At 38.9% G+C, this 9,261-nt stretch overlaps 1 pseudogene; it reads right to left on the bottom strand.

Annotated features, from left to right (window-relative positions):
• Positions 1 to 223: 223 nt before the first annotated feature.
• On the bottom strand, positions 224 to 960 carry LOC124980943 (60S ribosomal protein L7-like; annotated as a pseudogene).
• Positions 961 to 9,261: the final 8,301 nt, after the last annotated feature.

Raw genomic sequence — 9,261 nt, 5'->3', positions numbered from 1 at the left:
TCTGGGAGTCCTGGTGGCGGGGAGCAGTAAGTCGATGTGAGGGCCCTGGAGATAGGGAGTGATCGGTCGGGCTGAGGGATCCTGGAGACGGGGCTCAGTCACCCAGACAGGGGTCCTACAAGTCCTGGCTGTTGTTTCAAAATCTACATTTTTTTTTTTTTACATTGAAAGCAGGTATAGTTTTATTAACTGACCAGATTACAAAAATATCATGGTAGATACTTTAGTTCATCCTTCTAATAAGCCTGTTGATCTGGTCCTCCCTGTTGCCAATATCTCCACCTTCTACAAAGTGGGTAGTCTTTTTCTTCATTCCACCTCTTGGAGAAGATAATTTGAAGGGCCACAGAAAGTTATTTACTTCTTTGAAGCACTTTCCAACGGTATAGATCTGATGAATAAGCTCCTCCATGCAGATGATGCCACATTTACCACGAAATCCAGCAATCAAAGTGTTATCTGTCAAGGCAATTCATTTCTTCTTGATTTTGCCATATCCACGCTTGTAGGTTAGTTCATTCACTGACGTCAGGTTTGGGTAGCACCATGCAATAAATGGTTCCACAATCCTCAGCACATTAATTGAAGGCTTGTTGAGCTTAATGAAGGTGCCACTGAAGATCTGATGAAGGAGAAGAAATTATAACACCTTACCAACCTTTGGGCTCACACCATTGATACCTCTGATCCTGATGACAAATGCCAATTTGGATTCTGCAGGTACATAGAAGTTGCCAGTTTTTCTTGCCATCCTAGTCATTAAGACTCTCCATTCTGTACATCTGCCTACATTCCTTGTGGTAAGACTTGGCTTTTTCATAGATGAGCTTCCTCCTTGCCTTTTGGAGCATCTTTTAGGCAAACTTCTTTAGGCGCTTTACCTTCAGCTCTGCATAATTCCTTTGCTTTTTTCTTAAGGGTTTCTGGCACAGCAGGAACCTTCTTTTTCTTCTCTTTGGTACCCTCTGTGGTTCCAGTCAGAAAAAGAGGAACTACATTTTCTTTTGTTGGAACGTAAGAACCGAGGTTTGGAGCTTCATCATCCCACTCTCCCATGATAGTTCATAGATGTTTCCTTTGAGGCTCAGTATTTCCCCCCTTACTTCCAAATTGCTATTTCAATTTGGCCCATCAGTTGCAAATGGTATTGTTAGGAACAGACAGATATGAATGGTGGCAGCACGAGTTAAGGGAATAATTCCCTCAACTGGGCCCACTTATTTCCTCAACTGGGCCCACTGTGCTGACCCCACATGTTTTCTTTTCCAAGATGCAATTTACCTGCAGCCCTTCTGGTCTCAGGGAACAGGATATGTCACATTTCTCAGCAAACTCCCAGTTCACTGCAGGAGAAATGCAGGCCCAAAATAATGTTGATAACAGGAACCCAAGTTACCCTGAAGGGGGAAACATTTGTGACCAGATCCTGAAACTTGGAGATAAGGATAGTTTCTCCTAACCATAAATTTGTAAGAATAAAGAATTCTTTATTGATTAAGAATTCAATTAGAACTGGTCAGCATGGGCCAAGGTGACCTAGAGTTGCCATGACAGTAGGGACTTGAAAGTCTGATGTCACCTTGCTGTCAGTCAAAAGTCAAGAGATAGACATGCGTGGGACTCCCTAGAAACTTCTCTGGGATCCTTAATAAAACTGGAGTGCAGGAGAGGCTCATTGTCCCTATCCTTTCTGAGAGGACCCACATCTCCCTTGAGAGTGTTCCCTTCCCCTTTCCTATCCTTTCAATAAACTCATTCCTGTTACTGTGAGTGACAGTCTGAAATCTTTCTGACTTGATTGCAAGAATCAGGGTTTGAAACGGAGGATCTTCACATTGCCCGTTTCCTGGAAGGCCCCAGCTCTGTAACAGTGTCTATGACTTCCTATTTTGGTAGATGAAAGTGTTTAACTCTCTTATAACTCCTATCCAATTGCCAACTATAATTATATCATAGATTTGTTTGAATCCATGTTTCATATTTTAAATAACATGACTATGTAAATATGGTTCAAAGATAGATCAGTTGTATACTATGATTTTTCTTTCTTTTTCTGTGTGTGTGTTGGGGGATAGGGAGCCCAGAGGTGCTCTACCACTGAGATACATACGCCCCAGCCCTTTTTATTTTTTATATTATTTATTTATTTATTTATTTATTTATTTATTTATTTTGTGGTTCTGGGGATTGAACTCAGGGCTTTGTGCATGTGAGCCAAGCACTCTACCAACTAAGCTATACCCCCAGTCCTTATTTTTTATTTTAAGATGGGTATCACTATATTGCTGAGACTGGCCTTGAATTTGCACTTCTCCTGCCTCAGCCTCCTGAGTGGTTTGGATTACAGGTGTGTACCATTGTGCCCAACTGATTTTACCTTTTTTTTTTTTTTGGTATCAGGGATTGAACCGAGGGGTGCTTAATCAGTGAGCCACATTCCCAACCCCTTTTAGTTTTTATTTTGAAACAGAGTCTCTCTAAGTCACTTAGGGCCTCTCTGAGTTGCTGAGGCTGGTTTTGAACTGGGATCCTTCTGCCTAAGCCTCCCAAGCCACTGGGACTCCAGGCATATGCCACCACACCCAGCTTGATTTTACTTCATTTTTAATAAACCTATTGTGTTTTATTGGAATCAGTAATTGCCTCATTTTAAAAAGTGAACTTTAAACATTTAAAAATAGGGCTGGGGTTGTAGCTCAGTGGTAAAGCATTTGCCTGGCATGTGTGAGGCACTGGGTTCCATCCTCAGCATCACATAAAAATAAATAAATAGGGCTGGGGAGATAGCTCAGTTGGTAAAGTACCTGCCTTGCAGGCACAGGGCCCTGGGTTTGGTCCCCAACACCGCTAAAAAAATAAAAATAAATAAATAAGTTATAATTTATAGTTATTACAAAAATAAAACAGAAAGAGCCCATGTGCTCACAGTTTCCCTTATTGCATCAGTGGGCACATCTGTCACATTTTATGAACTGATAATGATACATTATTAATTAAAGTCAATACTTTATTCGGATTTTCTTGGTTGTTAACTAATGTCCTTTTTCTATTCCAGGATACCATCCACAATATTTAGTCATTGTGTCTCCTTATACTCCTCTTGGTTATGACAGTTTACCAGATCTGCTTGTTTCCATGACTCAGTTTTGAGGATCATTAGTCAGGTATTTTGTAGACTGATCCCCAATTAAGAGTTGTCTGATGTTCTTCTGATGATTAGACTGGGGTTATATATTTGGGACTGCAGAGGTTATATATGTGAGACTGCAGAGGTTAAGTGTCATTTCTATCAAAAGTGCACATATCAATATTAATCTTGATCACCTGGCTCAAGGAATGTTTGTCAGCTTTCTGGCAAACAATTTTTTAATGAGTGAGGAGTTTTCTCTACATAAACATCTATCTATTGTCTCCCCTTGTTTATTCAGTCATTCTTTACATATGGATTCATGATTGATTATTTTATAGTTTGGGTTATAACCCAATATTACGTGTTTTGTTTTGTTTTGTTTTTCCTTCCTCATTGCTCAAGTTGTTCCAGCTTTGGCTGTTGGGAGCTCTGTCAGTGGGTTCCTATATCCCTTCGGCATATCATTATTATTGTGGTAGTTTTGTTTGTTTGGGGTTGGGTTTTTTTATTCTTTTATTGTATTTTATTTTTTTGGTATTGGGGATTGAAGCCAGGGCACTCTACCGCTGAGCTATACACCCCCAGTCCTTATTATTTTTATTTTGAGGCAGGGTCTCACTAAGTTGCTCAAGATGGCATCAAACTTGCAATCCTCCTGCTTCACCTCTCAGTCACTGAGATCATGGGCATTTACCACTGCAGCCAGCTGCTTTTATTTTTTTTTAAAGCAATTTTATACTTTGTGACTCTAACAGATGTATATTCTCCATCCCAATACTAGAATCAGACAAGTCTCCAAGGAGACTTGGATCCATTTTAATAGAGAATGGTATTAGAAATGAAGATTTGGTGCTAGGTGTACTTATTTCTGGGGTGTCTTGCTTTTAGTCCCTCTTGGCTGACAGAAGAGGAGATGTATGTGTATATTTCTATATGTAGCCATCTGTATCTATATTAAGTGTAATTTCATACTAATGTCTCTAACTGCAGTCCATCACCAATGGATTATTCTAGCCTCTTCCCATTGCTTATCTTTAACCTTCCATTCCAACAAGTAGAACCTGGCTACCACCATCAGCCATCCATTTACTTAATTATTCAATTTCTGCATATATGTATTGTGATTTCAGAATTGTTACCCTGTATCCCTGTGGAAAGTTTTATATCAACTAGTGTGCAGGTCCTTTTGTTTTCTAGTTATGAAATCAGCCCCTATTCCACCACCCACTTCAGAGAGGTTGCTTCAAATATTAACAATACATTGAGATTCTTTTGTCACATTCTATATTGCATGCTGGACTCCCCCAGCTTCCTAAATGATTTAAAGTTTGCATACCTTGTAAACTTTGTTCATTCTGCTGTAAAGTTTCTATGTATTTTTAAAATTGCTCAATATTTTGTATTCATCATTACAGTATCATACAAAGTAGTCTTACCACCCTGAAAAAATTCCATATGCCTCATCTATTCAACATTCCTCCTCCTGAGACCCGGTTGACCACTGATATGCCTACTATCTCTAGTTTTTTTGCCTTTTCCAGGATGTCATATAATTGGAATATAGTATGTAGTTTTCTGAAGAGTGACTTCTAGTAATATGCATTTAAGATTCAGCCATGTTGTCTTATGGCTTAATCCATCCTTCCTTCCTTCCTTCCTTCCTTCCTTCCTTCCTTCCTTCCTTCCTTCCTTCCTTCCTTCCTTCCTTCCTCTCTCTCTCTCTCTCTCTCTCTCTCTCTCTCTCTCTCTCTCTCTCTCTTTATTTTGTACTGAGGATTGAACTCATGGGTGCTCTACCACTGAGCTACATCCCAAGCACATTTCTATTTTTTTTTTATTTTTTATTTTGGGACAGGGTCTTGATAAGTTGCTAAGGTTGGCCTTGAACTTGGGATCCTCCTGCCTTAGCCTATGGAGTCACTGGGATTACAGGCATGTGATGCCAAACTGGTGATTGTTCATTTCTTCTCATTACTGAGGGTAGTAGTCCATTACACAGATGAACCAATCACATTTACATGCACTTAAATTTCTTTGAACTTAGTTCAATCTTGTAATGCTCCCCAAAATTGAAATGTTTCAATGCCGGTTTTACAGGGTTAATTTTGTCAGATCATCTTTTAGTTCTCGTTTCCCATCCTGGAGACACCACATCTGCAATTTTCCATTATCCTGTACTAGTCTAGGATAATTGTCCTCTAATGAAGCTGCAGGATTGTCTTCCTGGGTCTGTTCTTTGATATCGCCCTAGACATTTCCTCTCTCTCTCTCTCTGTCAACCTCTTGTTCCCTAAATCCAGTTTCTTCCTTTTTTCTTGGGTTTACTTCTTCTTTTTTTAATATTTTTTTAGTTGTCAATGGACCTTTATTTTACTTATTTATACGTGGTGCTGAGATTCAAACCCAGTGCCTCATACATGCTAGGCAAACACTCTACCATTAAGCTACAACCCCAGCACATGGTTCACTTCTTTATTTTAGTGGAACATATCTTCCAGTGGCCTCCTGAGAAATAGTGAACAGTATGCACTGAAAATTTTGGATTCACTCACAATTAAGAATTTGACTAAGTATAGAACTGAACCCTGGAGATAATATTCACTCAAAAATGTAATGAAATTGCTTCCCTATGGTTGCTTCTAACCTCAGCATTGTTATTGAGAAATCTAGTGACATTTCTGATTCCTGGATTTCAATTTTTGTGTGTGATCTATTTTTTTCCTTAAAGGCTAAATTTTTTTTTTTTTTTTTTTTTTTTTTTTTTTTTTTTTTTTTGATACTGGGGATTGAAACCAGGGTCGCTTAACCACTGAACCACATCCACAGTCTTTTTTTTTTTTTATTTACTTATTTTTTTACTTAAAATTTTTTTTTCATACATCTATACAGGGTAATAATATCTGTCTCATTCTACCATCCTTCCCATCCCCACCCATCCCACCCCTCCCCTCACTCCCCTCTGCATAATCCAAAATTCCTTCATTCTTCCCTACCCACCCTCCACTATGGATGAGCATCCGATTATCAGAGAAAACATTTGGCCTTTTGTTTGGGGGGATTGGGTTACTTCACTTAGCATTATATTCTCTAACTCCATCCATTTACCTGCAAATGACATAATTTCATTCTTCTTTAAGGCTGAGTAATATTCCATTGTGTATATATAACACATTTTCTTTATTCATTCATCTGTTGAAGGGCACCTAGGCTGGTTCCACAGTTTAGCTATTGTGAATTGAGCTGCTATAAACATTGATGTGGTTTCGTCACTGTAGTATACTGATTTTTAAGTCCTTTGTGTATAAACCGGGGAGTGGGATAGTTGGGTCAAATGGATCCATTCCAAGTTTTCTTAGAAATCTCCATACTGCTTTCCAAAGTGGTTTTACTTTTTAATTTGAGTTGCTAGGGCCCCACTAAGTTGCTCAGCCTGGCTTTGATCCTCCTGCCTCAGTCTCCCAAGCCCCTGGTAATACAGGCGTGTGCCACCACACCCAGCTCCCTAAAGGATTTAGAATATTTTCTTTATCCATGGTATTCTAAAATTTCACAATGATGTAATTTGGTGAGGGTCTTTCTTCTTTTTGTTCATGGACTTATCATTTTGAAGACTTGTGTCCTTTAATTCTAGGAAATACTTTTGTGCTCTTTGAAAATTTCTCCCCATTGTTCTGCCTTTTTGAAGCACTCACTTCTAGTTTTAAAACTTTGTGTGCATGTGTTGGGGATGGGACTGGGGACTGAACCCAGGACCTCACACATGCTAGGCAAATGCTCTACCACTGAGTTACATCCTCAGGCAGTTTTTAAACTTTTTACCGATTTTCTTATCTTTTCTCTCCTATCATGGTCTTTCCTATTCTGATTTCTCAGAGGTTTCCTTGATTTTACCTTCCACTCTTTGGTTTAGGAAAGTTTTTATTCAATATTATCATTTTGAATTTTCAAGAGAACTTCCTTCCTACTCCTTATTTCACACACACATGCATGCATGTGTATGTACACATTATCTTTTATCTCTTGGGGGCTGTTAATTGTAGATTCTTTGAAGATTACTCCTATTCCCCACATCATATCTGTTTCCTGTGTCTTTTTCCTATGTCTGCTTTAGTCTCTCGCTTATTGCACATTTTCCTTGAGAAGCAGGTTCACCCTTCCATCTTTTCCACTGAGTGAGATCATGGAGTTCATTCCCTGGGGAGGATAGAACAACAGGTGCCATCATGCAAGCAGAAAGCAGCCCTAACCAGATGTTAACCTGCTGGCACATTGATCTCAGGCTTACACTCCAAAACAATGAGAAAAGTATTTCTATTGTTTACAAATTATCCAGTCTGGAGTATTTAGTTATAGCAGCCCAAAAAACTAAGACAAATACTATGTAAAGGTTTTCATCATCATAGTTTTAATGATGAGGAAAGTGTGCTTCAGAATAGCTTATTACCAGATCAGTACCCTCTAAAATAGAGTCTATGCATCCCGGTGGCATGTGAGGTGGTACTATTTTCTTAATCGGATGTATTATATACACAACAGTGTGAAAATCCATGTATATAATATACAAAAATTACATACATGAGGGGTTTGTACTCAAAAATATTTTGCTGGTGGCATGAGTGATCAGGAATATTTGTAGGATACTATGGTAGACCAGGGGTAAGTTGTCCAGGCAGGTGTCATGGTTTTACCTTGTACTCCTAAGTCTAGCTTAGTTCTGGCATTGAGGGACTGCTTGATATGCTCTGAATGAGAGGAAATAAACCAATAAATAAAAGAACATTAATTCAGATGTCCAGGATAATACAACTAGTAAGTGGAGGCATCAGGATTCAAATTCAGATCTGCTTAACTCCAAAATCTACTTTTCCAAGAACAGGTGCTGCTCAGAACACCAAACAGATAAGGGGAACACCAAACAGACAAGTTGTTTTTCAAAATACTTGGTTGTTAAAAAACAAACAAACAGGGGGCTGGGGACATAGCTCAGTCGGTAGAGTGCTTGCCTTGTAAGTACAAGGCCCTGGTTTTGATCCCCAGCACCCAAAACAAACAAACAAACAAACAAAAAACACCTAGAGAAAGTTCTAAGCAACAGAGAAAAGCATTAACCAGGAGGTTTTAACACTTTTCTATTAGAGAAAAATTCTTTGAAAATTTAGGAAGGCGAAAGAGTTACATGTTTCCTGCAGTTGTATATTAAGGCAGCATCAGAGGCTGTGTCCTTTATGATCAGAAACATTTCTGTTTGTCTAGGTGATATATAGAGGAAATTTTGCAACTTAATTTTTCTTTCTAGGTCATATTTGCCCTCTCAAAGATCACATAAAACAAAAACCCAGATTCAGAGCCAGTGCAGTGGCGCATACCTGTAATTCCAGCAAACAAGAAGGCTGAGGCAGGAAGACTTCAAGTTCAAGGCCAGCCTCAACAGCCTAATGAGACCTTGTCTCAAAATAAAAAATAAAAAGGGCTGAAGATGTAACTCAATGGTAAAGCACTCCTGGATTCAATCCCCAGTACCCCAAAACAAACAAACAAAAAACCCCTTAATTCAGGCAAGAACGTGAAATTTCTTTTCACTAAGCTATTTATCCACAATATCAAATTAGTCATAAAACAGACTGACTAGAGTTTCACTTCTTATTCCTTCCTCCAAAGAGTAAAGTGGAACAAAGTCTAAACCACTGATGTTGGAAAACCAAGGGTAAAGGTTTTCAGATCCTGAATGAGAATCACTGCTAATTACTGAGAATTTCTATGTGCAGGGCACTCTACAACTAGTTGATTTTCACATGTTATTTAATCTTCCAACAGCCCTAGAAGTGCTATCATTATCCCCTTAATAAGAAACAGAGGCTTAAGCAGTTAAGGGAGTTGTGCAAGATCACACAGCTAGGGAATGATTTAGGGAATTTAAACCCAAATCCTTCTTGTTCAAAGTTCATCTTTCCACAACACCATTATATGCCTTTTAGTGGTCAGATACATAGAACAGTCTGGCACCATCCCATGGCTGCCAATGTGAAGCATAAGTAGGAAGTAAACCTAAGTTGTTTTGTTAAGTTACTGAGATTTGGGGGGTTGCAACTTTATCCAACAGAAGCTGACAACAGCACTTGTAGTGGTATAAA

This window comes from Sciurus carolinensis, chromosome 3 (assembly GCF_902686445.1).
Source record: "Sciurus carolinensis chromosome 3, mSciCar1.2, whole genome shotgun sequence".
NCBI classification, from domain to species: Eukaryota; Metazoa; Chordata; class Mammalia; order Rodentia; family Sciuridae; genus Sciurus; species Sciurus carolinensis.
This window is presented reverse-complemented; position numbering and strand designations above follow the sequence as displayed.